The following is a 7,227-nucleotide window of genomic DNA, read 5'->3' on the forward strand; positions in this document are numbered from 1 at the left end:
TGCTGGGAGAGGTAAACAAGTTCATGCTCCTAGGCCTAGGAATGAACACCAATCCCACTTCTCCAAATATTTTCTTAATTGTCTGTTAATCAGTAAAGAATATAGCAAAAAATATAGAAATCGCTGTCACCTAAACCAAGGTGCATACATTACAAAATATATATATATATAACCAATTGCCAGTTATACCCTAACATGCACTTGACCTGCTCCTTTGTCCCCTTATCACTCTGAGCTCTGGACCTAATGTTTACAAGAATAAATTAAGGACTTTGAAGCCAGGTGCTCTGGATACAGCCCAGTCTCCCTTGCTTAACTCATAATGTCAAAATACAATTGGATAACACTGCAGTTCACCCCAGTTCATCCCTGTACAATCTCTCTTTGTGGAGGAGGTTCAGATCCCAAACTGGCAGCTTTCCTGAGTGCTCAGGAAATACAACTTTCATTTTTAAGCCTCTGTATCTGAAGTGAGTTTCTCAGCTTCCACACAAACCCAACATTTCCTTATACAATCCAAGACCACCTGCTTAGGGATGGCATCACTCACGGTAGACTTGGCCCTGCATTGTCAATTAACAATGAAAAAAACAGACATGGCCCAATTATACCACTCTTGGGAATATACCCAAAAGATGCCCCACCATGCCACAGGGGCACGTGTTACACTATGTTCATAGTGATCTTATTTGTGATAGTCAGAAGCTGGAAACAACCTAGATATCCCACAACAGAAGAATGGATACAGAAAATGTGGTTCATTCACACAATGGAATTCTACTCAGCTATTAAGAATGAGGATATCATGAGTTTTGCAGGCAAATGGATGGAACTAGAAAATATCATCCTGAGTGAGGTAAATCAGCCCCAAAAGGACATGCATGGTATGTACTCACTAATAAGTGGATATTAGCCAAAAAGGTACAGAATACCCAAGATACAATTCACAGAACTCAAGAAGATTAACAAGCTGAAGGGCCCAAGTGAGGACACCTCAATCTCACTTGGAAGCGGGGAGAAGAAAGCAATCACAGTAGGGTGGGGAGGGAAGGAGGGACCTGAGTGGGAAAGGGCAAGGGGGCTGGGGGGAGAGAGGAACATGATCAGGTATCTGGGTGGGGGGGGGGGGGGACAGGACTGAAGCCCTGAGAACCAGCAGAAAGAGTAGGAACAGGCAACCTCTAGGAGGTAGGAGGTAGGGGGACCCTCTAGAATGTACAAGATCTGGGAAGTGAGAGACTCTCAGGACTCAAAGGGAGGGACCTTAGATGAAATGTCCTACAATGGGAAGAGGGAACTTGTAGAGTCTACCTCTAGTAGAAAGACAGGGCATCAAGTGAGGGATGGGGTTGCCATCCCACAGTCAAAAACTGTGACCCAGAACTCTTCCTGTCTGAAAGAACTGCAGGGACAAAAATGCAGAAAAGCCTGAGGAAAAGGAGGTCCAGTGACAGGCTCAAATTGGGATCCAGCTTAAGTGGAGACCCCAAGGCCTGACATTATTACTGATGCTATGGTGTGCTGACAAAAAGGGGCCTATCATGACTGCCCTCTGAAAGATCCAACAAGCAGCTGAAAGAGTCAGATGCAGATATTTACATCCAACCAATGGACAGAAGCTGGTGACCTTCGTGTTTGAATTAGCAAAAAGCTGGAAGAAGCTGAGGAGGGCTACCCTATAGGAGGACCAGCAGTCTCAACTAACCTGGACCCCCAAGATCTCTCAGACACTGAGCCACCAACCAGGCAGCATACACCAGCTGATATAAGGCCCCCAACATACATATACAGCAGAGGACTGCCAGGTCTGACTCAGTCAGAGAAGATGCACCTAACCCTCAAGAGTGGAGAGGTCTGGTGAGGTGGGGGTGGGGGTGAGGATATCCTTTTGAAGACAAGGGTCGGGGAGAGGATATATGGGATGTAGAAGAGTCGGAGTGGACTGGGAGGTGGATAAAGTCTGAACTGTATAAAAAATATTAAAGAATAAATAGAAAAAGAAAAGAAAACAGACATGCCTCCAGATCCATGTAACCAAGGCAGTCCCCCAAACTCCCAGACTTCTACAGAAAACTCTGGACTGTGTCAAGTTGATAGTTGAAGCTAACTAGGGAACAGGGGTGCTGAAATCATCTTGAATTTTCTACTAGTTGTGAGTTCAATTCTGCCTTCTACTCCTAAATATCAATCAAGAGGAGAGCTATATGAAGGATGACTTCTCTAGGTCCATTCAGGTCTATTTGGGTAGACTAGACACAGCTAGCACCATGCACATGCACTCATACTTCATCACCACAACCACAGCAGAATTAAGAGACTATACCTGTGGGTGGATGGGTGGGGGGGTGCATGTGCATGTGTATGTGTTGGGGATGATCATTAAAAAGAGGCAAAACAAAAGTAAGAATCAAGAAAGAGAAACTAAAGGTGGGTGTCTACCTTATGAAAAACATCTTAGGGCCTGAAATGAGAGTTCTGTTTTATTTCTCTTTCTGAGATTATACAACCTCAATTAATATTAGGTATTCGAAATCCATTCATTTTCCTGTGATTTTGTGATTTCATTTTTCTTTCAGAGCAGAACAGGATTTGATTTCAGGTAAATATTGGATTGTCATTATCCATTCACCTGTTGATAAACTTGTACATTGGTTTCATTTCCTTACTACAGTGTATAATAGGACCTTTGTGTATCTGTGAGCTATACAAATAATGACATATAGGCTTGTTAATATTTTAAAGCTTAGACCTTAGATGAGCTGCCTCTCAGCCACTCTTACCAGAGTAACCCTGGCTCTACATCCTGCCACATGACCGGGTTTATCTCTCTGCTCCACTCTGGTTTGTCTACCTCTGTGTCCTCTGGCAAATCTCCTCCTCTGATTTCTTCTCCCACAGACCCTCTCTCTGACCAAAAGATCTTCCTGCCCAGCTATTGGCCATCAGCTTTATATTGTAGTCATATGGGCCAGCTATTTCACCCCTGGGCATCTGCCCAGCAAACAGATACAATCAGATACAATTCTAGATTACCTTAGACAGGTGAGGAAGAATGAAGATTTACAAAATATGAGACGGGTGATGGGCCATAGAAATAACAATACCAAAATCCAGCTAGCATTTATTTCTAGCTCTCTGCCAATGGCTATGCAGAGACATGTCTTCACACAAGGTACCCCAACAGTAGTGACTAGAGCAGCAATGAGCATGGAGGTGTAAGTATCTTTATGGTAAGCTTTGGGGTTCACTGAGCAGATGCCCAGGGGTGAAATAGCTGGGTCATATGGCAGTTTGTGGGTTTTGTTGTTGTTGTTGTTGTTTATTTTGTTTTGTTTTGTTTTTGAGAGACCTCCAAAAGGATTTCTATGATGCATGCATGTATATATGTAAGCGAATGTACACACATGTGTGTAGTATAGGGTGTAGAAGGGAGATGAAGAAAGGGTATTATTAGGAGATGAAGAAGGACAGAATACAGCTAAAGGACATTTGAATCCTTAAAGAGGATGTAAAGCTGATTGCTTTTCTGATTTCTTTAGAAAGAAAGACCTCCTACAGCAGATCCAAGACAAAGAAATGACATATTCAGTCTGCCTAGAATTCCCACCCCTTCTCCTGGACACAGGACACCTCAGCTTAGCCAGCTAAACCTTCCTCATTCTCTCTGCTGAGTTCTCTTTATGTAGCCCCAGGCCGGCCCTAAATCCTGCTTTAGCTGATGAGATTACCAGTATGGGGGGCCATGTCTGACTCCAGCTCCATTCTCAGAACTTGCAGATAAATAAAGGAGACTCCATTTCCAAATGTGAGAACCCAGACATCTGAGAAGAGTGTCAGATCCATGTGACAGTGCCCATTAGACAGAGAAAGAGAACAATAGCCTGCAACTTTAGGGACAGGATAGAAAATTTTGCAGATATTTGGCACAAAAAGAACTGGAAACTATTTATATTCTTAAGGACAGTGACTGCTAGGCAGTATCTCTAATGGTGACTCTAATCCATAAGGCAGTTCAGAGGGGCTCTCTGCAACTTAGACATTATATCATGAAGATAGGGTAAATCAACCTAATCTAATCTTATATCATTATTTGTATCTAGAGTAGATGAGAATTTGTATGAAATCCTATAAAAATTAGTTTACTTCTTTTATAGTACTTTATTGAATACTTATACATGAATATGTGTTTCTAACAAATCTATGCCCATTGCCCACCCTCCAATTCCTCTCCTATATCCCTGCCATTTTTCCTCCCCGTTTCTCTCTCTCTTTCTCTCTCTATCTCTCACTCGCTCACTCTCCCTCACTTGCTCACTCTTGCACATGCACACACACACACACAAAGTCTATTTGGTATTGCTCAAATGTACATGGGTGTGGGACCATTACTGGAGCTAGGGCAGCCTCTCAGGTTCTGCACCTCTGCAGAAAACTGACTCTCTTCCAGTAGCCATCAATTACCAATAGCTCTTCAGGTAAGGATGTGGGACACCACACACACACACACACACACACACACACACACACACACATACACATACACACATCCATGCTGTCATTATGGCTGGCTTGATTTTGTGCAAGCTTTCTGCCTGAAGTCCTAGCCATTGTGAGTTTATGAGAACAACTATGTCATGTCTAGAAAACACTCTTTCACTCCACACATCTACTCTGCTTGGCTCTTCCCCCTCTTCTGTGATGATTCCTGAGTCTTGAGTATATGTATGTGTGATATAGTTGTCCCATTTAAATCTGAGCATTCCACAGTCTCTCATTAACTTCATATTGATTGGTTGTGGACCTCTGTATTAACTATCTACTACAAAAAAGTTTATTTGATAAGGGTCAAGAGAGGCACTAGTCTACGAGTATAAAGGTAAAAACTTAATGAATCACTTATTACAATTACTATGTCCATTTAGCAGAAAGACAGCATCAGGTTCTCTTCTATGACCTATATCTTAGCTAATAATAGGGGTTTGACCCAGTTAATGATGCCATGCACAAGTTTCATCCTGTGAAGCAGGCTTTAAATCTGATCAAAAGTGGTTGGTTACTCCCTTAACATTTGCCCCACTATTGCAGCAGTGAACATATCTTGCCAGGAGTTTACAGTTGGAGAAAACAATTAATTACCTTTCTCCCTAATAGCATGCATAGAACCTTCCAAACCTATGAAAAATAATCAATAGGACTAAAACTTCTAGGCAGTACCAACTTAGTACCTGTATGTCCTGTAATTCATAGATACAGTGCTGTAAGGAGTGGAAGAAGCCCTGAGTAAATGTGTATTATTGATGTGAGCACATGACATGCACCAAAGCCTCAGATGCATGAAAAATTGGCAAAGCCTTTCTCTATATGGCACAGGCTTGAAATTGGTTAAAATTTTCTTCCCTTGGTCAAAGTATGAGTATTTATGGAAAACTGATCAGTATGTACAAAAGCTGGTAACAACAGCTTCCTACTCCTGGTTGCTTATAGCCTGAGACAGCTCATTCACACAGAGACCTTCCACAGAGACTAGCTAAACCCTCCCCTGTGCTGTACATAAGAAACACACTAAGGTTCTGAGTTGCAGCCATAGTAGGTGCAGCTCCATCATAGCATGCATACCTCACCTGACTCCAGCTTTCTGTGTGGTTGTATGTATGCCTGTCCTTTCTTTATTGCCTTGCCTCCCTTAATCAGGATTCAAGACCTGAGACATATGGCTCAAGATACAATGTCTTCAGTTACAGGGTCTTACAGTTACTCTTAGGAGGGAGACCCATGCAATGGCAATAAACTGTAATGTTTGGGAGAGTCTATAACACCACTGACAAGAACTCCAAAGAGGTAATTCACACCTGGCATTCTTTATGCTTTGTTTTGATAGCCTATGGTGTCTGGGGAGGCACTGCCCCTCTAATATAGGGTACTCCATTTAGATCTCCTTCTGTCCATGTATATGTGTCTATCTTAGGAAGTGTCTAGACTAGTAGATTTCAGCAGAATGTTTTCAACCATCTGTAACTTACTTTCAATGCAATCCTAAATTTGCAACCTTTTGATTTCTTTAGTTTCTCCCTCTCTTCCACTTTCCTTCCTTTCTTCCTTTCCTTCTTTCTTTCTTCACCACAAACTAAAAGATGAACAGAATGATTCACTCCAGTAGTTTGAGACAGTAAAAATAACCGTATTCCTATTTGACAGAGGGTGAAATTGAAGCCTCCGAATAGATGGCTTCCCAGTGAATAAAAATGGCTAAAACTCAAACCCAGATAGTCCCTAAATGTTTGAACTCAATAACTGCCACAGACTGGACTCAGTCCGTCCCTCAGTCAGCGAGAGAATCAGGGTTTCAGTAATCAGGCGAGCAAGGAGTCGGCACAGATGACAAACAGACACGGACACAGAGAGAGTGCTGTATCTGAATGTAATTTCTCAAAGCGAGCATCATATTTTTAATGCAGAAAAAAAAGGGAAGTTAGGTGACACATCAGCCAAGGTACAATAAGGTTACTGGATGCTTGATGACTCTTACACAAAACAGCGGAATGCATACATAAAGACTGGCAGAAACTAGGGGATAAACTGAGACAAAGTCAGCACTATCTGAGGTCAGCTATATTCTTAGAGGCCAGGTGTGAGGTCTTTACACTCCAAGGGCATGGCTTTCATGCCCAAGCCATAGTGCTAATTAGGAAGTTCTTCTCTAGCTAACCTTCTCATGAATAATGCAAAACTCTAGTTCCTCCTCAAACCACAGCCCGATCTACTTCCTAAACCATTGTAAATTCCTGTATATGGGAGTGACCCGACTTTTATTCTAAGTGTTTGTGTGAGGGACTTTCTACTAATAAGTAATGTAGTTTACCATACATAACTATAATAAGAATTCTAAACTTACTTTGCTAAGCTTGCCCTGAGATTTCTAACTCTATGTAGTAGTTAGTAATGCCTGATTTCTTTCACTATCTCTCTTACAATACTAGAGATAATTCTAAATGTCACTGAATAGGTAACATTCTTACTGAATTCCAAGCCCAGTGTCAGCTCAAGGACTACCTAGGACATTGGTGAAGGCCAGGAAGCAAAGTTCAATTTTGCTTAGGTATTTGGCAAGTCATTGCTTAGAGGCACCTATAATAAAACAATACTGAAAGAAAGCACACAGATCCATTCACTGACTAACGAAAGGGCAAGTTTGGAGCATTTGTTTTACAGGATGCCAAGGCTCCAGGA

The sequence above is a fragment of the Mus musculus genome, chromosome 7, assembly GCF_000001635.26.
Source record: "Mus musculus strain C57BL/6J chromosome 7, GRCm38.p6 C57BL/6J".
NCBI classification, from domain to species: Eukaryota; Metazoa; Chordata; class Mammalia; order Rodentia; family Muridae; genus Mus; species Mus musculus.